This window comes from Lissotriton vulgaris, chromosome 7, assembly GCF_964263255.1.
Source record: "Lissotriton vulgaris chromosome 7, aLisVul1.2, whole genome shotgun sequence".
NCBI classification, from domain to species: domain Eukaryota; kingdom Metazoa; phylum Chordata; class Amphibia; order Caudata; family Salamandridae; genus Lissotriton; species Lissotriton vulgaris.
In genome coordinates, this window is record NC_141695.1 from 245,812,239 (window position 1) to 245,835,753 (window position 23,515).

Sequence of the window (23,515 nt, forward strand, 5' to 3'; positions counted from 1 at the left end):
CAATTTGCGATTCGCAATTTGAGAATCGCAAAATGAGAATAATTTCAAGGGTGCAAGGGTGTCATAAGGACACCCTGATGCACCCCTGAAATGAGCATGTGTGCGCATATGGCGCACATACATGCCCTTAGGGCATGTATGTGTGCGCATATGGCGCACATACATGCCCTTAGGGCATGTATGTGTGCGCATATGGCACTTTGAATAATGCCAAAAAGTGCACCTAGATCAGCTTTAGAAGATTTTCCTGCAATCATTGATACCATATGGGTGGACACAATCCATGAAGTAGGTCCAAAACTGCAGTTTCTGCTACATTGTCTTCTGAATTCTTATATCTCGGACAGTAAAGAAGATTTTGTGTTTATTTTAGATAAAGACATTGCCTGTCTTACTTGCAATTCTTTTCATTTTTTCAATTGAATTAATTTATTTTGAACTGCAAGACTTCCCTTTCCTGTTTTACAACAAAAACATCTTACCACAGCCACCAGTTAAGTATCAAAGCATAGTGGATTGCAAAACGGCATGCACAATTGAAAATAGTGGACCCTGGAGACCTCCACTAGGCCATGGGGTCTCCATCATGAAATCGAAGAAACAGCCCGTTAAGGCATCTCTACAGCTAAAACCAGAAGTGCGCCCTGCTAATGCTGCCAGAGACAAACTCACTCCATCGCCCTATTCCAATTAATGGCAGGGCAGAGGAATACTACACATGTAAACACTGCTGATAGATTCTTGATCTAGCTGAGTCTGGTGGCTCAGTAGACTAATGCATCCACTGTGGGACCTTTGTTGGACCGCATGGTCACATGTTCGACTCCCGGCGGGTCCACTCTATTGTCAATAAAAAGAGTGATATTTTTTTAGGTAACAAACATCTGTTATTCAGCGCCAAGAGACCTATGGGTGAACGTGCGCTTTACAAATACACATGGTATGTTTTTATTTAAAACAATTGTGTCTATTGTCTGTTCTGACATTCCAGGCCATAAGTTATATTTAATGCTGTATGAATTTATAATCAATAATGTTTTGTGGTGTTTTCACATATCTTCGTTTTCATAGGATTAAAGACTTTTGGGACAACATATCTCTTTGAAGTGGTGAGGTGTGGCTTCCTGAATCTGTTTCGAAGCTGTGCCCTTGGCAGGGCAGGTGAGTCTCGCAATATTTATTACTGATTGAAGACCACTTCAGGAAGTCTGCATGACTTGCACCTAATGCCACAAAGCCTGCATGAGATAAGTAGACATGATAACATTTGCAGCAGTATATTTTCTGCACTGCACATTTCAAGATGGCGGTGGCATGCCAAATGTTTCATAATATAACCTATTATATTTCCAAGATATTCTTACAAAAATGTATTCGCTAGTTTTATACTGCAACACTCCCATGATAATTTCAGATACCCGCCAGCAGTTGAGGTTCTTTGGCATACAAATTGGAATAGTCAGAAGTAAATAACATTTGAAACTACAAAGGCGATGTAAATGGGACCATTTTAAACAACAAAACTATTTTTAGACTTTGAGAGTCAAACCTTTCATTTTCATAGGTTTAGCACAATGTGTAAGTATCTTTTGATTTTTTTTGACAGAGTTTTATATAGTGCGAACTTGTCCCAAAGGTATCAGAGCGCTTTACAGGAGCACCAGTTGCTTTCCACAAGGAGGCATTCATGTTGTGAGGCATGGGGAGATTAAGTGATTTGCCCAGATTCACAGGCTGTTGAGCGTCATTGCCAAGACTCGAACCTGGTTCCCCAGATTTGAGATCAACCGCCCTAGGCGTTAGACCACATCCTCTCATTTACTTTATTCAAACAATAACGCCATGTCATGTATAATAGTTTTGTTTCAAGATATATTTAGATACCAGAAGAAGGAGATGTTGAGTTTACCTTGATTGATTCAAATTTATCACCTGGGAATCGCAATAAATGTCTGTGTTTAACTCACTGAGCCATTGTGCTGGCTACAGTAACACTTTTCATATCTTGCTCACCCAGCAGCAGACAGCGTTCAAGAGCCTTAAAGCCAGTGGCTTAAAGGTTCGATTCAAAGTCAGAGGTGCAGCAGCGTTTGCCTCATGTGCTTTGGACCCTGGCAGTCGGTTTTCTAATTCCCCAATTTGAAAATATACTGGCTAAAGTTATAAACATCTAAATATCTGGATTTTGGAAAGTCAACAGACACTAACGTCTTCTGGAATTGGCCAGTGCAGCTCTTTTATATGGTTATAATGCTGAACATAGTAACAGTATTGATAGTACAGTGTTACCAGATTAAGACCACGCCAAAATAAAATCTAGCTGAAACATATGCTTTGCCTTCATAGTTATTGATGATTGCAGGACAGTTCAACAGAGCAAAGAATTCCTCATGTCATCAGACACATATGGAATTGTACTCACAAGTTATGCAGTCTAACAATTTTCATTTTCTCCTGTACTTGTAGAACGAGGGGCAATTCTTATCCTCCTGTTCTTAATCATCTTCCAAAGCACCTCTGGTAAGTTGTCCTTGCATCTATGATATGTACCATTAATGAGGATCAATATATAAATTTCACTGTACAGATGTCAAACGTAAATGTTCATCCTCTTGCAGCCTCTTCTTTATTTTTCCCGGTCCCTCCCTTGACGTATCTGTGGATTGCAGCATGAAGTGCTTAGTTCTGATATCACCATTGGCGCACCGCCTTGGTGTGTCACTTCCCCTGTAGAGACATCACCAAAGGGTGATCCATGAATGATCAGAGGCATTAAAATCCCCAATAAAACGGTTTGACATGGTTGAGGTGACTGGGATGCGGCTCAATGTACTGGATGTGATCACCAGGTTTGAGTCAATATTGACAGCTTACCTGCTGTCTTCATTTAATACTGAGGGGGAACGTATAGCAATGTATTTATGGATGTTTCTAGTAAGTGTTAATTCTCCCCACATAACTTCTCAACCAGAAATTCTCCGTGTGTACCATGATACACCAGAGACCTCTAGGCTTAAGTAATGTCTCTAATAGAAGGATCATTGCCAGTTTTAGTTGAAGATTGATTCAAATTTGGGTAACATTAAGACATTTCCAGACTATTAATAGCTGAACAATCTTCATATATTAATAACTCTTGGGTTAAATCGATGAGTCGCATTGCAAGCAGAAGTTATGCAAATCTTTGTAGGATGACACAGAACTGGGTTTATCTCACCTGTTCTAACATGGTACCCCTCAACTCCCAGTATGCTTGGGTAAAAAGACTGAATTTGATCCAGCGCGGCTTTCAAACAATCCTACCAATTCATCTGATTTTTTTCTCAGAAGCTACCTTACTTTACTCGTTGGTGGGGCCCATAGCACCGTGAGTCACTCATTCACACAATCACACCGCTCCCAAGATCAGTGAGACTAGCAGGTGAGCTGCTGGACGGCGGAGCACCATATTAATCTAAATTTAAACTCTATACATTTTATACATATGCACATATGAATTAGTTCTCATTCTCTAGATTCATAGGAATTAACATCAAGGCACCCCACTGTTTTGGTTGATGGACCAGCTAGTAGAAGTTAGTTGATGGAAATCAAGACCAGCTCAACTTCACTGTTTCCCATTTATCTTTATTTCTCATATTATTTTAATTATTCTGTCATGACTTTATTTATTTCATTCTAACAATTTAGCTCCGAATTTTCTTATTAAAAATTTCTATAATTTTAGTCAAGGAAAAAAAATGATTTCAATAAATCTGACATTTATTAGCAAACAATTAAGAAACAAGAAAGTTAGAAAATCATATTACCAAGTTCGCCGGAAACGACAAAGGTTCCCAAAATCGGACTCTCTATCTTCTTTGATGTCTACCTCCCATCAGGACTTCGCATTCAATATCAAACCCCACCAAAAGTTAAAGTTAAGAAAATGTAAAAGTCTTTGCACCCAAAGTTCAGTCCGACAGCATGTCGTGGTGCAAAAATAAATTCAGGAACAGATTTTTTCTCTCTTTCGTATTTTTTCTTTTATACCCTTTTTCCCTAACTATCTAACTAAAATTTGAAACTTTAGGGTCCATGATCCATTAGAGGGGTGGTTAAGATCACCTCATCTCCTTATTGTCCAAATTTCGCACTGTCATTTCCACGTTTCTCATACAGTCAAAATTGTCCAGTTTGATACTGATCATCCTGTTTATACATCATGTAGTTACTTCACTCAATTTTCCCAGGCTCACATACTCGAGCATTCTTTTTGGCAATTGTCCGATATCCTAGGCCAAGCTGACCTTGACATTAGCTGCCTGGGCACAGGCCGTTCAAACATCTCTCGGGCACAGTCGCGCATGCGTAGAGCCATACTTTCACGGAGTCTCGCAAAGCAGCCATTTTCTGTCTAGGCCGCATGGGTCTCAATGGGGACTAATATAAAACAAACACAACAGATGTTAGATTTTAGAATTAAAGCCTTTCTGTTTACCTCCCACCATTCTAATTTCACCCTGTTCGAGGTTACCTGGCGGAAAGCAACATAAATACATTGTTTCCTTACCAAACTTGTTTGTTTTGCCGCAAAAATACTCACAATAAACATAAATGCATAGCTTTATTTAATTAGAAGCATTATTGCACTATATTAGTATGACATTTTCACCTGATTAATGCATTAGTGTTTGCAAAATCAGCAAGTTAATTTCCCACATGCATTTTTTCTGTGTATGCTCTTCTTTTTTGGTTAGTTAATTCACTTCACACCATTAATACATGTTATAGTTATGAGAAACTGACTTCACATGGGGTACACAAAAAATGTTGTCACTCCCTTGCTCCATCAAATGCATTGGAGATATTTTGTGCTGAAGTTGTTTCCAGGTTACAGATAATTGCAATCTCAGTGGCTTAATGCAAGTGTTTCTCTAGAATCACTTGGCAGTGATTGCTGGATCAGTTGGATGGCCTTCAATGCAAATCCTTCTGGGTCATTCAAGGCACAATTCAAGTCAGCGGATTCAGTCGTTTTGACAGAATTGCCCAGATCTTTTTTAAACCGATAGAACAGAGAGGACGTTGAGGAAAAAAACAGACTGAGAACACACTTGAGCGACTGAGAAGACCCTTGTGGAGTCTAGGCTGATAGGACGCTTGGGGAGCCAGACTTGAGGTTAAACTGGAGCTGTTGGGGGACATTGGGGAGACGATGATGGTGGAGGCGATGCTGCTGGTCGGAGCTGAGCCCCGCTGTGCTCGTTTTCAGCATCCAGCACTTGGCGTTGGTATCAGGGCTGAGAGGGGGAAGAAGGGTTGTGGGGATGACGAGGCCCGCAAGTAGCACAAGTAAGGAGCACTAAGGATGTGTGCGTGATGGCAAAATTAGCCATCCGGTCTCTCTCTTTTCAGCCTGCTTTTTTATTTAAAACCTGCAGTGAGGCACTCACGCTCCCAGTTTTTATGGTTTTTGTGGCCTTTATGATCTCCAGCCCAGCATGCCTCTGCTTGTGGTCGATGCTCTGCTTGTGGTCGATGGTGAGGACTGCTGTAAACTCTAAGCATTGTGCTACTTTTGTGTTCATGGCAAGTGGGCAGTGTATAAGTCCTATTGCATTACTCACCTGAAAATACTGATTCCCAGGGTCCAGGAACGTTTGCTAATTGGTGTGCTCGTGCCTTCCCAGTACCATCTGCCCCCGTCTGATGTTGGCTACGGGCGCCGCAAAAAACCCACCACCTGAAAATCTATACTAACTACCGGGGACTCCCGTGGAGGGGTGATGACTACAAAGGTGATTAGTGGAGGGCGGTGGGCCCTTAGAAGCGATAGCAGTGGTAAGCTAGCAGGGCGGCGGTACTAGTAAGGGGGAATCCAGTATTAAGGGCGGAGATATCAAGCCAAGACACAATGATTTAATGGCCCACTTGGTCGCTGTTTTGAACATTACAGTGTTTTAGAGTTGTTACTACTACTACCAGTTCTCCTCTGACGTTGACTGCTGATCAATAGATACATTGAGGAGTACGGTGACAGCCAGGAAGAAATGTATAACTGGGAAACAGATGGTCACGAGACGCTCCCTGAGAGTGCACAAGGGACTGATTATGACCCCACCAAAGGGGAAGAAGATCCATAAGAGTGTCAACAACATTTCAGCAAATATCCCTTATTAAAATGCCTCCTGATCAGCAGTTGTCTACAGTTGAACCCCTGGTACTTTCCCAACCAGCCTCTAAGTTAATTACGAGTTTCGTTCGGAAGATTAACCAGATCAACCATGAAGTGGTTTGTGAAAGTCCTGGAGGCTCGAGTAACAAAACCCTCCACAGTAGACCAACTGACAGAGCTAATGGGCCTAATTAGGTGGTTTGCAAGGTGCACGACAAAATTGAAATTACAGTTGGAATTATAGAAAGATATTGGGATAATATAGAATCAGATAAACAAACTGTGTGATTAAAAGTATGTAGATGACCAGCTGACCAAGAGGTGGAGCAAGCAGTGCCACTTAGCTATTAGCTTCAAAACAAAAAAAGGGACCCTGTAAGGAAGAATATAAAAGCAGGAAAACAGGGGAATAAAGGTCACAATAAAACAGAAATCCTACCTAGTTAATTTAATGGGTGAAATATCTTGCCATACATAGAAATAGCTACACAGTCACAAGGGAGCAAAAATATATATCCAGAAATCAGAGAGGGATCCTTTGTTAGACCAAAGGAAATAGGGTAAACTCGTACAAGAAGGTTAAATTATTCCTTGGTTAATTATACTGACTCATACATACAATATCGCATCCAATCCCCAGCAAGTTGTATATAAGTAAGAAAGAAATTGCAATCGAAAAAACAAGCAAAGGGATGAAGCCCAAGCAATAAACCAAAAATCAAAGTCAAAGAATCCAAGTCAATATGAAAAAATGTAATTAAGGAGTTTTTTACAAATCATATTAAAAATACATATTAAAAATATTAAAATCCCAATATAGTCAAAAATATACTGTATGAGAAATATGTTTAGGAAGACAAATTCATACACTGTCCTTTGCAAAAATGATAAGGAATTAATCCTCACAATCACCCCCTGAGAGAAAAACAATTGACTGTATAATTTTTCATAAACTGTGACACATCCGTAGAACACACTATTGGCTAGAACCCGATACCAGCTTGTATGGACATATCTGTGGGCTTCAGTCAACTATCAGATTGAGTCTAATAGCTGTGTTGACGCGTTTCAATGGCCCTTATTTATTTACACCATCTTTACCAAGACTATCTTATCAATCTCTCGGTTGGAAAGTTTATCTTTAAATCAAGACCTGTATAAAACGGGAAAAGATTATTGGTGTGGCAAAACCTAGGAGTCTCACCTATATGAAGAAAGACTCTGCCTGTAACGATTCAAAATAGGAGGTGGAGATACAAGGTCCTTTCTGTAACGAATTTTATGTAATAACAATATTAATCTTCGACCAAAACAACTATCTATGTATGATTTGCTATAAGTATGTAGTCAAAACAAAATCATTAGATTTACTCTTTGTTGATTTGAAATCGACATTTGACGTTGTGGATCAAACAAAACTATGGAGTTGACTGGAAATTCGAGGGGTGGATACCTCTATTTTGCAAACAATAATGGCAGTCCACACTAGTACAACTGGAGTCAGGTATGGTCTGGAAGGTGAATGCATCAAGACTTTCCCTTTCGAAAAAGGTGTAGGACAAGGCTGCGTGCTAGCCCAACTGATTTTTACTCTTTTTGTAAATGATGTTGTAGACCACCTAATGGAAGAACTAAGGGGCAGATTTATGTTAACTGGCGCATCCCGAGGGATGCGCCAGTTAACATGCGCCACAGTGCGCCACAGCTACGCCACCCATGGTGCGCCGCATTTATGATGCGGCGCACCATGGGGCAAAAACGGCACAGATGCGTCACGCATCTGTGCCCGAAAAGTGACGCATTGCTGGAGTTGTGTCGCAAGCGCGACGCAGCTCCAGCAAGGCTCGGGGGTGCCCTATCTGACCAATGCTGTGTCAAGCCTTACGCCTGCTTCAAGCAGGCGCAGGGTTTTGACGCAGCATTGGCCAAAAAGTGACTGAGTGAAATCTTATAGATTTCACTCAGCCACTTTTGCGAGGCGCACCTGCCCAGGAACGCCCACCCTGCGCCGGAACGCCCACAAGCGGCGCAGGGCTTTACAACGTGACGCATCTGCCTAGATGCGTCACGTTGTAAATCGGTCGTAGGGATGCGCCACGTTTACGCCACAGTTGCGTGACGCAAACGTGGCGCATACACAACATAAATCTGCCCCCAATTGTTTTAAGGTTTTGTAAAGCGCGCAGCTGCCCCAGCAAAGGGGCGTCCCGGCGCTAAGCAATAGAAAGGGAGGCTACTAACAGAAGGAAGGCCTGTGTAGGAGGGAAGAGATGGGTCTTGATGGCCTTACAGAAAGCCAGGTAATTGTTGATGTTGTGGATGTGGAGCGGCTATGCCCCTATCATTGCTGAACACCTGGTCCCAATGTTATTGTTTGCGAACGAAGCAGTCCTTTTGTAACAAACAGAAAATGCATAGCATAGATTGCTCAAAATTATTTGTTGACTTCTGCCAAAGGAAGGCACTGACCATCAATTGTAATAAGACAAAAAGCATGGTGTTAAAACCGTCCCCTAGGTTTAAGAGAAGACTAATGATAAACGTTGAGCATACTGAGTGTCAAACAATATGATTACTTGGGATACAGTTCACAGAACAACTAAGTTGGAGAGACAAGATACTGAAAGCATGTAAAAGTTTTGACACAGTCCTCTTGGGCAGTTTTCAAATTTAGACATAAGGCAGGTGCACAAAGTATTAGCAGCATCCTTCAAATCTATTGATAGACATCAGTAGTGGCTGTGCCCGATGGGGCTGAGCTCTGGAGTGCGGTCCGCCATTGGATCGTCACTTTTTGTGACGTTCCATGGCGCAGAAGCCTGCGTGATATTTATCAGGCAGCACTAAGCCACTTTTTTTGGCTTAGCCCCTCCCCTGCTGGTGACGGAACCACTCCGTCATCAGCCGCGGTCGCGCTGTGCTGATGACGGAGCGGTTCCATCACGGCCCGCTTGGAACGCCTGCGCGGCGCGGATTCTGCGCCTGCGCTGAACGTTCTATTGAGCGGACGGGGCCGTGGCGGAACCGCTCTGTCTTGAGCACAGCGCAATCGCGGCTGGTGGCGGAGCGGTTCCGTCATCAGCATGCGCCCGCCGCGCGCCCGCCCCACCCCCTTAGCACTGCGGCGGAAGAGCCGCCGCAGTGAAGGGGTTAATGTTGCCTGATAAATATCAGTCTCTTTAACGCAGTGTTCTGCTTTAAAGGGGCGTGCAATGGGTGTTGCTGGGGGCGTCCCCAGCAACATCCATGGCGTTTTGACACTGCCCCAGATTCACGAGAAATTGTAAATCTGAGGCAGCGCCAAAAGCTTACGCCAGCCCAGGGTAGGTGTAAGGGAGGCGCAACGGGGAGAAATGTCTTTATTTCTCCTCGTTTTTCTTTGTGTTCTGCACTCTACAGCACACATAGAAAGAGGAAAAGCCTCTTGTGATTATTTTTGTACAGAAAGGTTTCCCTTCCTGTACAAAAATAATCTTCCCCACAACGCAGGCACCCTTGCACCATGGTGCAGAGGTGCTTGTGTTGGCGCTGGCAGGCCAATGGGCGCCGGCTCAGGGGAAAAGGACAGGAATGCGCCGTATCTTTTAGATACGGCACATTAATGCCCTTTTCTTTTGTTGTAGGGAAGCGATGCAGGAAGGCCTGTGGTGCTGCCCTTTGGCAAAAACTCATAATTGAGGCCCCTGCAAGTAGCGGAAAACAACTTCCTAGGGGCGCTGTTAAGATTGGGGCCTGGTACCCTATTGGCACTATGTGCAGAACTTTACTTCACGCCAATTATCCAACAAGCAGCTTTAAAACCTGTGCTGTATTGGATTATGTTAGGGAGGAAGGCAAAGGCAAGAATCTATCAACATTTTCTGGGAGATGCTGCTAGTTCCGGTGGCCCGAGCCGGAGGAGTTGGCTGACCCATGTGAAAAGTTCACTGATTTAGCTACAACTGGGGCACCTATGGGACCATCCAAGCATGGCAGGGCGAGGCATTGCAGTCCTTGTCAAAGAGCGCTATTGGCGAAGCTCTCTTCAATAAAATATTGGGAGGTTATTTCAAATACTGGCTGGCCCCAGGCAGCAAACGATCTGGATCTGACTCGTCCTGAGTAGAAACATATGCTTTACAGTTCAGATCAGGAATTCTGCCTACCAGAGAACATCTTGTTAAATGTGCAATGCCTGCTAAAGGAAGAGAAGTCTGTGAATGTATGTTTAGGGGAAAGGACAAATCATCGCACTTATTTGCTTTTTTGCACAAAATATGTACAAGAGTGCAAAAGAATACTTCTGCCCTTGCTCAGATTGTATGAGATCAGATCCACTAGGCGGCTCTGCCCTAGGACGGATAACCATCTTATTTTCTACTCTGTAGCCTCATTATGGACAGTTTGGCCAGGCGTTTAAGAGATGTTCGTCATTGCTAAAAACAAACTAGAGGAAGAAAGGCAGACCTAAATCTTTAGCAGTTCTATATGAAGCACCAAGAAACTACATTGTATTAGTATGAGCCAACTTGCATGGGCCTGTTTAGTTGACTAATCATATATTGATCCAGTGGGGAGATGCTTCTAAACATGTATGACCCCTTGTAAAGCTGTGCTGTCATTATTGTGGTAACAACGCTAATTTACTTGTCACAATATTCTAGAGGTACTTAAACTGAAGATGGTAATATGTATTAAGGAAAAATCTGGAGGTTTATGTTTTTACAATTTTTAAATGTTAAATTGTATTGAATTTTGATGTAGACTAAATCATGTTATTTTACTATAAAATGTATGAAGCACTTGCACTTTGATAGGCCCTGGTAATTGTTCTTATGTGTTTTAGATGTATGTAATTATGGGAATATTTTATGCATTTATTGTAAGGTTCACAGCCGAAACAATAAAGACTTGATAGGACAAATGACAGAGTAAAGACATGTGTACGCTTGCTTATGAAGAAAGTACAAATTGATGTTGCTCTACATGATAGTCCTTTTCTAATCTCAAATAAGCATAAAATATGGCAGTCTTCAATCAGCTGCAAAGCTGTTTAAAAAGAGTAAACTTTTTAGATGGTGCCCAGTCTACTTTAATATGTTTAACAGAACTGGGGGGGGGGGCAGGATTGGGAGAGAGTTTAGCGGGCCAACATGCTTCAGTTGCCTAAGCCTTTGGCATTTGGCTGAATGCAGAAGCTTTGCACCAGGGCTTTGGAGGGAGGCATAAACGTGCTACTAATTTACAAGTGTCTGTGGGAGGCTTTAAGTAGGGATTGCCCTTTACAGTGGTTAATTTGTAATAAATAAATAGGTGCCAGGGTTCCTGTCACAAGGCACAATTCTCCTGTTAGCGCCGTCTATAACAGAAGCCATGAAACCCTACAAGTGGGGCACGAATGTGGTGTAATGGCCAGATCTGCCGACCTTGGAGCTGGGGAACCAGGTTCGAGTCTGGGCATTGGTAACATCTTTTGATTCTCCGTGAATCCCCTAATCTCCCTGTGCCTACCAAAAATGAATGTGTCCTTACCTGGTGCACAAGCGCCAGTGTTGATGATTTAGTGCTGATGCTGAGCCCTGGAAACCACAGTCTCAGATTAAGCACTGGCCCTTTATTGGAAGACTTATCCCTGTCTTTTTTTTCTGGAGTGCAATCTGTTCCACTAGGAATTATCTCAATGTAGTGTCTGAAAGGGACTACCCCGGTCCTCTGACACTGAGCGAAAGCTTGCAAATCTTTTTTTGTGGCAGAACAAACCAGGAAGCAAGGCTGGGTTGTTGTGTCATCATATCAATGGTGTAGTTGTGGTCTGCTTGGTGGAGATGAGAAAATTAAAGATCTCATTTTTATGAGATTATTTTCTGCAGATGAGTCTATTGTGGACTTTCAAATTGAAAAATGTTTGCCTTGGAAAAATCTACATTTCCAGTAACCACTACCCAATTCTGCAGGTAACTTTCCCAGTACCCAATACACACAGTCTCGTAATGTGATTTTTGGCACATGAGTGACCATCTTTGGATTCTCCTTCAGGAGTGCTGCAGCCTCTTTGTTACCACTTCCTTCCAAGGGTTGAGTAAGTCCATCCTGGACTTTCAGGCCCTAATGCAAAATGAAGCCCCTGATTCAAATCAGCAGAGTTCCCTCAGTGCCCTGTGTAATCTGACAAAAGTCTCCCAGAGCTCTGTTACTGTCTTCAACAAGCACAAACAAGCTCTTGATGTTAAATGGAAAGCTCCCCAGACCAGTACTCCCCAGACCAGTACTCATGTGAAGTTTCATGCTCATTCCACTTAATAGTCACATCTGGCTACATGATTTGTGGTCATTCGAACTCTAACACTCCGATTTAAAACAAGGTTCTGCCTGTAGTTGCCGAATTAACTTCTGCAGGTTATCCCCATGAGCAAACTTTGCATTATGTCTGGTCCTCCTTTTGCTGAGGACGAGAGGAGTGTCACTTTGCCTGGGATATAGTGGCTGCATATGGGAGCTTTCTGAAGGATAGCCAACAAAGGACTGCTTTCCTGCATAGTTTAGAGCTTAAAACATTAGAGGAATTTTACATTTGGGTTTTGCTCATGGATACACCAAAGCGTGCAGAGAATACAAGACAGGACTCAAGCCGAATATGGTTCTTCAGAGGTCATAGGCCATAGCTAGTTAAACCGGAAGACATAAATGTGCAATGTGTTTTATGAACAACATTTCAGTTTAGTAACCACTATAGCAACCTATGTGGGTCTCACTGTCGCTTTTACTGGCCCCTTAACACAATCAGAACCAGTTGTTGTAAAACTATTCTTCATGTAGTGAGTAGCAATGTTGACCATCTAAAGATGAATTATCTGTAACAGACTCCGTCCCTGTCATCAATATAGAATTATAAGACCCATCCTGTGTACCAGTAGGTTGGTTCTTAAAATTCAGAATCATTGTGGTCAAAATCTGAACTACCGCTTGAGTGATAATGAGGTAAGTACCAAATTGTGACTCACTATGTTTGAAAGCCATTGCAGGGATAGTGGCCTTTCACAGTCAGCAGTCCACAATGTTTGTGATTTTTTTTTTAAAATAGAAGTTCTTTTTTCTTAGAGGTAGTGGGCCGGCATTTTAAAAAGTATACTTTTTCACAAAAGATTCTGAGAGTTAGCTGTGGTCCCCAAAGGGATCCTGATTAGAACCTTTCCATTTTGATAATTCATGATCACCCAAAATTCAGGAGTCCGTAATTTTTCATTGTTATGCACCTGGATTTTGGGCGCAAAATTTGACATATATCATACCAATTCAGCATTTGAAAGGGACACCTACGACACTCCCCTTCCAAACACCGAATTGATGTGGGGGTCTCAATCGCATTTTATGAGTGGTAAAAGTTACTGGCTCCTAAAATGGGATTCGTGCAGAAGATAAAGTATTGTTCTGGTCCCAAACTTCGAATCGGAGAGTTTGTAACTGCAAAAATTCTTAATACATCTGGCATTGTATTCCTTATTTAAATCACCTATTGTTTAAAACTAATCCAGTAGTTTCCATACAATACCATACCATACCAGTTCACCCCTTTTGTTTCAGGCAGGTTTGCAGGCTTGTAACTTTGCCACTATTTCTTCAAGTTTGTGTATGAGTCTGCCCTTGCAAGTTTGAAGCATAATTTATAAATGCAAGGAACCTCTAATGGGAATTTGTGTACATGTTTTTGTATTTGCTAATGTGTTTGCATGCTTTTTAACCCCTTCCCTGCTGATGACAGAACCGCTCCATCATCAGCTGCGGTGGCGCTGTGCTGATGACGGAGCGGTTCCGTCATGGCCCGCCCGACGCTCCTGTGCGGCGCGAATTCCGCGCCTGCGCTGAGCGTTCTATTGAGCGGACGGGACCATGACGGAACCGCTCCGTCATAAGCACAGCGCAACCGACGCTGGTGACGGACGGTTCTGTCATCAGCATGCGCCCGTCGCTCTTCCGCCCCGCCCCCTTAGCACTGCGGCGGAATAGCCGCCGCAGTGAAGGGGTTAAAACATATTGCGGGTTGATCATTGTGTTCATAAACTGGTTCCTTTATGCTGACATGCCTGCCCAAGTGATCCTGGTTGCTATTTCATATATACATATTTTGTCTCTTTAGGCCTCAAAACATGTGAACACATGTTCAACAGCCCCACCCCTATTGACTGTCCCATCACGCTCCTGAATCTCAAAGACCAATTGCAGCCCACCTGCAACTTGAAGGAAATCGCTCGTTGTCCACGGCGGACAAAATGCCTAAATAATATATCTTTGTGTTTGCGGAACTACTCAATTATATTCTACTTCTTTGAGGAAAACACTGGAACCTATAGCCTGGAGTATGGAATAAAAACAGACAATCAGAAGATAGTACATCTTGTGAACAAAGGTAAGCACTGTATTAGGCTGCTTGCCTTTCTAGTGGATCATAGCATGACCGTCTTAACCCTTTCTGTCTCCTCTAATCCTCCTTATCTCTATCCTAGAACTTGGAAAGAGAATGCTTCTCCCAGACATGTATGAGCTACATTGGAGTGACGCTTGTGCTTATCTGACATACCACTAGACAACCCACTGCATTGTCAATGGTAATATTTCGATTTCTTGTTCAGTGGACCAGAGTTGAGTGCAGGAAAATGAAACTGGCCCTGACAAACTGCTTGGCCTGGCCCGGGGAGGAGGGATGAGAGGGGGGAAGAGGGTGGGTGCGGCTGAGCTGTTTGCTAGGGCTGGTTTGGGCTGATTTTGTTACAGGGGGCTGATATTGCCAGACCCCGGAAACAAGCCCCCCCCCCCCCCCGGGGAGGGCCCGGTGCCCGCTACAGCCAGTCGGCCCTGGTTGAGTGGCTACAATGCCAAAGGTGGGTGGGGGCCGGTCATAAGGTATGCCATCAAAGTCTAACACCATCACAGTGAAGGCAGGGAGGTAGACAACCAGACAACCTGAAGTATGGTCTGTTGAAAACATTAGAGAATGGATTGTACACCAAGGGCCAGATTTAACACTTTTCAGCGCAGTGAAGCAGCTGCATGAAAAAGAGAGAGGAGGAGAGTGTCATATTTACATAAATATGCCTCTCTCCTCCTCTTTCCCTAGCGCCGGCGCTGAAAATCAGCTGCTGTGCGCCACCGAGACACCTTTGTGCAAGGGTTCTCTGTGATTCTAGCATAGGTTTTGTACAGGAAGGATAGCATTCCCATATAAAATACCATTCATAGACTAACTTTTGCCCTTTCCCTCTTTGTATGTGTGCTATAAAGTGTAGCACGCAAACAACGTTGGAAAAGGAAGGAGAAAGGAAAGCATTTCTCCTTCTTTGCACCTACTTCAAAAGGGCGCAGTTTTTTGATGCTAAACCCTGTCCACTTTATTTAGTAAATAGGGTTGGACGTCAGAAACCTTGAGTGGTTGCATGGGAACGGCCATGCACCACCCATGGTACACCCCCTTGGCACCAACTAATGCAAGGCAGCGTTATGCGCGGCTTCTCTTTACTATCACGTTATTTCCAGAGCTAGCTGGAAAGTAAATCAGAAAAAAAAGATTTTGCGCCGATTTGTGCCACTTTTGTGAAGCAAACATGCTGTAAAATCTTTGTAAATCTCCCCACTTGTGTCCAGCTCATTGCAGAGGGATTGGGATTGGAACAAAACAGAAACCAGCTGGTTTCCCAATCAATGTAATCAGATGTTAGAAGTCAGTTTTATTCTCTCATCAATCTCCTTGGTTTTGTAAATCCATCCACTACAGGGAATTGCATTTATAAATTAATGCCGCCTTTATATCTCTTCAGGTTCAGATCCTGCTCATGACCGAGCATAATCTTTGATTTAACTTTTTTCACCTTATTTTCCTGTTTGATGAAAGAGCTGTATAATCAAATAAATACTTACATTTCATAAGTATTTTCAGTCTCTGTCTGGATCAGGGGTGGCACCTCAAGGGAGTGCTGTGTGGGGCTGGACGGAATGGGGCAGGGTGGGGGGTAGTAAACACCGGCATAAGGCCGAATGGAGTTAAGTAAATAAATAAAACAAATTACATTGCACGCGCTGCAACGCCATTTGAGTCTGGATCATTTTTTAGGTCGCGCTGGTGTAGCAATGCGAAGCATTGCGTCCAGCGAAGTATCTATTGTTGGCCACCTCGGCGCCGTGCACATCTTTTATCCCACATTCTCAGCAAGTGAATAACACATACAGACACACATCCACAGTCACGCACGCATGTACACACACACACAAACACACACACACCTTCCCCCCCCCCTTACCTCACCGGGCTCTTGTCGCTGCGCTGGTGTCATCTCTGCACTCCAGCTCCTCTGCCAGCACGGCGCGGGGCTCTCCCCTTAGGCATGGGAGCCCCGCCGTGCTATCCGCTGGTCTTCACCTGGGCCCCCTCCTAGGACCCGGAACTTCGGCTCCCACACTTCGCTTTGGCTCCGGGCTCGCTCCTCATAATGAAAGTTATGAATGGCGCGCATGCGCGGGCAGCCCCCGCCCTCTCAGGCGTCCTCACATCCCGGATACTAAGCTTGTTGTTTCTCTGCTTGCTCGTACTTTTCTGGCATTCAGGAACAAATGGAAATGTCCCTATTCACCTTTCTAGGTAAAAAGAGGTAAGTGCGTGGTTTTATTCACTACTTTCCATTCCAATTATTAGGAGATTACAGTAGACGCATTAACGTTCTTACACAAGTAATTTCATATACGTATGGGTAATTCAGTCAGCAGGGCATCCCGCACACATAAACTGATTACAGGCAACTGGTTTATGATAGATCTCCTTCTGACATGATTGGGGACGTAAATGACTCGATGATTTCCCCGGAGTCTTTGCCATGGTGCACCTGGTTTGTAGCTGTGCAGGCTCGGCTGCTCCTTGTAGGCTTGACCTTGCATTTGTTTTGGGCTACATCTAATGTATTTGCTGAACTGCAGTATTCTTTAGGCACGGGTTTAGTGATTTGTGATTGTCGGGTCCGGGGCATCCCCTAGTTAGTTTGGAAGCTGTGTAGAAAGGGATACTTTTGGGAGGCACTAGCAACTGACCGACATGATAATGGAATATTATCATGCTGGGAATGGAAATAGATAAATATTGAGTTTATTGACTTGGTGCAAGGTATAGTTCGGTTTTAAACACCGGCTTTTTTCCGAAATGGGTTACGATTACGCACCCATACACATACAACAGAGTTCATGTTAGAGTGCCAATTTATTGACCTTTCTAAATATTTTTCTTACATCTTTGTTGTGCGCTAACATTTAATTTATCCGTAGACTTCCAATGCCTCTTCCTTTGTGTAAGTATTAATGCCCTAATCGAGGCGCTCTACGTAGGAATTTTTAGGTGTTGTTTGACTCTATGTACTCAATAAAAAAAGAGCTTTAACAATCAGTACTGAGGGAAGGGAATGTGGCTCTGCCTAGATGTTCATGAGGTGTGTGATTTCGTTGAAAAGAGTGATTGTATTCCCCTTTATATTTTATTGCAAATCCTATGTTTATATTTATAAGCCAGTCATGCCATAGGTATGATTTGTTAATCATGAATACTTAAACAAAGGCAGTGGGCATGACGTTTAAATTGTGAAAAACTATTTGAAAGCCTATATGTTTTTAATGGTGAATCTTTCTTACTCTGTGGTAAATCTTGTACATATTTACTCTTATACATAGACTCTCCGAGATTGCTCAAAACAGCAAGGGTTTCGGTGTTGGTTACCCCTTTTGACACACCTGGGTTGGAATATGTACATAGTGATACTCCCTGTTAGGCCCTTTTAGGAGTGATTGTGCATTGGTCTGTCAACCGTAATTTTGCACATACCTGTAATTGATATGCCTGCGTGACATTTAGTTGCCTTTTGGGAGAGCAAATGTATACTACACTAGGCCAGAAACTGCTATGATGACAAGTTTTTAATAAAGGCTAAAGGCCCGATTGGTTTAATTTGAAAAATGATGCCAAATCTAAAATGTCGCATCTTTTTATTATGAAAAGGTTATTCCAAATGATATAGTCCTTTAAGAGTGGATTGTTATTACACTGTGAGGAAGCCTGAATACAGGTACTTTAATACATAGAATCTTATAGATTACCATAGTAGGCAAGGATTTTGGTTCTGTTATCCACCCTGACGAACACTTGAGGTTGTAGATTTACACTCTGATAACCCCTGTTTGCGAAAGTTAAAACTATTGGCATTGTAAATGACAAAGCTATTAATTTTGCTATTTTCAAAACCAACACATAAATACAAAATTTGTCATTTACAATACCAATAGCTCAAATTTTCCTAATGCTAGACCTATTGCATTGCACATGCTTGTTTGTGTTGTGACTGCTTCCTGTTGATCTAGATCTGTTAGGAAGATTTTACGCTTGGTTCAGGTGGAGTGTGTTTAAGAGGCAGCAGGTTCCACTTGGGTGCGAAGCCAGGACAAGTGACACATAGTGACTCAGCCTGTCACTATAATTGTGTCTTGGCAGGCTACAGGCTCCAAGTAGGCAATGAAAACCACAAAGATCTTTAACAAGCACAGCTTGTGGCTCTATTGTTTATTGAAACGTTTCTACCTAATGGTTTGAGGTGGGTTTGTTTTAATTACAATTCATCAGTCGTACAAGCCACTGCGTCTCCCTTTGGCATGCTGATGTAATGTTTTTTTTTTTTATTGGAAGTATAAGACATACAAACAATAGAAAAATGAAACCCCTGCACACACATAGGAGCGTTAGCTAGAAAATACAAAATATAACATTTTGAAAATTGTATTGCAGTGGATCTGTAGAGGTGACTCCTAGAGGGCAGGTGTACTTAGAACAGGTGTGGAAACCCTTTTTAGTTTGTCATGTTCCTCACAGTTTAGGAGGGACACACCCGGTATATCTATATTAAGAAACAGTATGTATCGTCCCCGATTTTGGAGGAATGAAGAGTGGGCAGGTGTCACTCACCCTCCTCTCCAGTCAGTGGGGTATGTTGTATTAGACTGAGTATTAAAAATCAGCCCTAACCTGTCAAACATCTCCCACCTACAGGGGGTTTAAAGGCGAATCATCTCCCTGGTTCCCAGAGACAGACAACACACTCAAGGATTTGTATTTACAATTATTGGTTATTTATCATTCCTAATTTGTTTGCAGAACATATCTATCAGAATAATGATAATTAATATAAGGAACACAGAAATTAGAACTGAAGTCTGTGCCAGTGCTAGTAATGCTCAGATCATTTTTCATCACACCTCCCGTTTCTGTTGCTGTTAAGTTTACCTAATACCCAGAAGCATTTCCAGCCTTGTGTCTGGTGGTGTTGCATAACTAGATAGTAGTATGCCAAAGTCATGATAATTTACCCGCATACCTTATTTTACTGTTGGGCCTGTGTCAGACTTTGATCATTCAGAATGTGTCTCCACTAACCTGCCCATCTGGTCCCGACCCTTCTGTGTTTCTGGCATTTGATTATGCAGTAGTTCCCAATGTTTCTTTATGGAGAGAGGAGGGCCACTTGTATATTACTACTTTTGTACAGTAAAATGCCTCTTTGCAGAAGTTTAAAGAAGAATAGAAAAAGTTAAAACTTCTGTTCCCTTCCAAGCTAGATCTGCACAATGCAAGATGGCCTTGCAGCTGTACGCAGACCAGCAACAAGGACATTTTCCTGCTCTACCTTTAATGTCAAAATGGAGTTTCAGAATAAAAACAGAGCGATTGAACACACATCTACTAGCATTACCATCCAAGCAGATATTTCATTTCCTAGATCTGAAGCCTAATGCACAAATACTATAATATATTTAGTGCATTCATATTGCCATACAATCAGGCCTGACTTGCACGTAATATTTTCCTAAAGGTCTGCCCCACTGGATATCCCTGCCTTTTTAGATGATCGTCAAGAAAGACCATCATTTGCCCCCATTTTATATCCAACCTATTACTTGGGAAACTATGAGTACCCCCTACAGTTTTACTTAGCCTAAAACTATAGTGTATCTCATTAAGCGTAATGGAATGGAGAGGCTCTTTAAGCTCAAACAATGGACCCAATGGGCTATGTTGACCAGTGGAGTGTGGAGTCATATCCTTAGTGCACGTTTACAGGATAACAACTCTCAGGGCAATCAATCAATCTAGTGACTTGTAAAGCATGACTACTCACTTGCAAGGATCTCAAGGTGCTGGGGGGGGGGGGCTGCTGAACCGTTGAAAGCACTGTGGTTCATTCGAAGAGGCAGGTCTTGAGGTCCTTCTTGAATTGTGGCAGTGACTGCATGAGGAGGAGAGGCAGGGTATACCTGTGAGGTAGGAGAAGGATCTTCCTCTAGCTGTGGTCTTGCGAATAAGTAGGGCGGTGGCTAGGGCCAGTTGAGCGAAGGTATCTGGTGGGTGCATGGAATGCGAGGCGGTGGTTGAGGTACGCAAGTCCTGTATCATATATAGCTTTGTAGGTGTGTGTGAGGATCTTGAAGTTGATTCTTTTGTTGACTGTGAGCCAGTGGAGGCCTCTCAGAAGGCCGGTGTTGTGGCTGTGGATGAATCTGGCGGAGGCGTTCTTAATGTTCTGCAGTTTCTTGAAGTGTTTCTAGGTGATACTGGTGTAGAGTGCATTGCCATAGTTTATCCTGCTGCTGATGAATGAGTGGGTGACTGTTTTTCTGGACTCAGTGGAGATCCACTTGAAGATCTTTCGGCGCAAGTATAGCATGTGGAAGCAGGATGAGACGGCGTTGATCTGGTGGTTCATGGTAAGCGAGGAGTCCAGGATGATGCCAAGGTTCACTGCCTGGTCTGTGGGGATTGCGGATCCAAGATCTGTGGGTCACCAGGAGTCGTCCCAGGCAGAGGGGATGGAGCCCAGGATGAGGACATCGGTCTTCTCTGAGTTGAACTTGAGGCAACTGTCCTTCATCCAGTTGGCAACAGCCTTCATCCTGTCGTGTGAGTTGTTCTTGGTGACTGTGGATTTGTTAATGAGGGAGAGGATCAGCTGGGTGTTGTCGGTGTAGGAGACTATGTTCAGTCTGTGGTTCCTAACGATGGCTGCGAGCCGGCCATGTAGATTTTGAAGAAAGTGGAGCTCAGGGCTGAGCCCTGAGGCACTCCGCAGCTGATCTCTGTGAGTTCATAGTGGAACTGTGGTAGTCTGACTCTCTGTGTTCAGCCAATGAGGAAGTAGTGGATCCATTCCCTGGCTTTGTCACGGATGCCGGCGTCGTGTATTCTTGTGCATCGGGTGCGGTGGGAGACGGTGTTGAAGGTGGCCAGGAGATCCAGGAGGATGAGAGCTGCATTTTCGCATCAGTTGGGGAGGGTGTGGACGTAATCTGTAGCAGCGAGGAGGCTGGTCCCGGTGCTGTAGAAGCTGGATTGGGAGAGATCTAGGATGTGGTGCGCTTTGATGAACTAAGAAATTTGGGCATCCGATGACCTTGTCTGGGAAGGGGAGCAGAGAAATGGGTCTGAAGTTCTTGAGGTCCATTTGATCGGCAGGTGGTGTCTTCAGCAAGGGGTTGATCTCTGCGTGTTTCCAGTCTTCCAGGAAGGTGTCAGCGTTGTGATCCAGTGGGTCAGCAGAAATTCAGTCTCATATGTTCAACTCTACACCACAATACTCACCATTATTTATATATTTATCACTAGCCCATAAATGTCTGAGACATGAGATTTGACCTACTGAATCATATGACCTAATTAATCTAACATAACAAATCACTTTTAATTAAGTCACATATATAGGCAATGGATTAACTAATGGTCACTCAAGGAAACAAACAAGACCAGCTTGTCATTTCAAAATCTATTTTATTACCTTTATTTTAAAGCATTGCATCTTTTATTAAGCAGAGAATATTTATTTAAAGGCACATTAGTCTTAGCCAGTTCGAACTAAAATCAGCATGAGAAAATGCTCAAACATACAAATTAATTCTTCATAGCCTATTTCCCTAACTCAGCTAAAGAAAAAACCTGTAAGGAAAAGTTAAAGTCTCTAAGGATCTTACGTGAAAGGGAAAACCGACAGCGTCTCTGGGCCACAGGAATGAACGAATAGTGCTCTTAGCAAGGGGCAATTCTTATAGTATTTTCCTATCTAAAACTAACTAAAAGAATACAAATATTCAAGCAAGACAAAATATGATTGGCCAAGAAACATCTCCTGATGTGGTCATCCGACTCTCACATAGCCAGAGTCACGTTCTTTCAAGAGCGGCATTGTTCATTATTTAATATCACCAGCAGCTTCCGAAGGTGGCTACATTTGACAAAGTGTCATAACAATTTCCTTTGTCCGCTCAAGCTTTTGCGCCACTAAACGTCAACTGCGGTGAGGTTCCGTGACAATTTGAACCCGTGTTTTCAAGTTTGTCGGAAATACATAATATTAGTATCAGCGAACCGCAAATGATCCATTTAGCATATCCTGGTGTTTTCGCTACGATACGAGCAAGAGCACTCCTGTTATGAACACATTTCTGATCTACCCATGGCATCCATCTTAGATCATGGCCGCCATTTTGTGTTTCCTTGCCCTCACATATGCAATAGCCTCTGATCACTTCATTTCACTCCACTTTGATTAAGGACACGTAGCCTTAGCCGGAGATTCACCTCTTTCATGACACGTACACCTTAAACCAGATCACGCTGAAGCTGCATGACTCGACAAAGGCTGCCTCCTCTGCCCGAGGCCAGCCCACCTGAACTGGTTTTCCTGTCCATTGTCCTGATCATGATTAGGCGGCCGAAGCCGGTAGCCTTGCCCATTTACAACCCACAAACATCTCTTATCCCGTTTTTCTATCTTCTGCACCTGGCTCTGCTCCTTTCCTTCTGGGCCTTTATTAGGGGGAGGAAACGAACTTTACGATGAGGCGGTCCGGCTCTTGAATGCAATATTGACAAGGGATTGTGATGGACTAGTGGGAACCCCTCTTCGTGATGTTTGGCATTAGATATTATCGACAATTCCTGTGTAACGCCAAATATTTATTGTTTAAGACACAAAGGTTTGGGAATGTACTGACATGTGAAATATTTGCCTGAAGCACAATTTTTTGTATATAAGGAGCAACCCTCAATGTACAAATCGAACAGTCTCCTAGATTCTGCCCGTGTGTAGATTCTGTGATTTCTGTGTCCCTGCAGTAATAAACCTTTGGTCTTTGACGCCACCATCGAGAAGCCCGTGTTTCTGTTCATTTGCGCACCAAGGCAGGTGGAACTCCGGGGTCTTTGGGTGTTGTTCCCTGACACCTCTGGACGGAACCAAAAAGTCCAGAACTCCAATTGGCGCCCAACGTGGGGCGACGTCATTCGGTACCGGTCCAAAAGCCTGAAGAGTTCGA

General features: G+C 43.2%; 1 long non-coding RNA gene across 1 annotated transcript; it reads left to right on the top strand.

Annotated features, from left to right (window-relative positions):
• Positions 1–1,070: 1,070 nt before the first annotated feature.
• Positions 1,071–14,534, top strand: LOC147701300 (uncharacterized). The gene is made up of 3 exons (XR_015297170.1): positions 1,071–1,161; positions 2,467–2,520; positions 14,271–14,534. It is a non-coding gene; the product is annotated as an uncharacterized LOC147701300 (long non-coding RNA).
• The last annotated feature ends 8,981 nt before the right edge of the window (positions 14,535–23,515 follow it).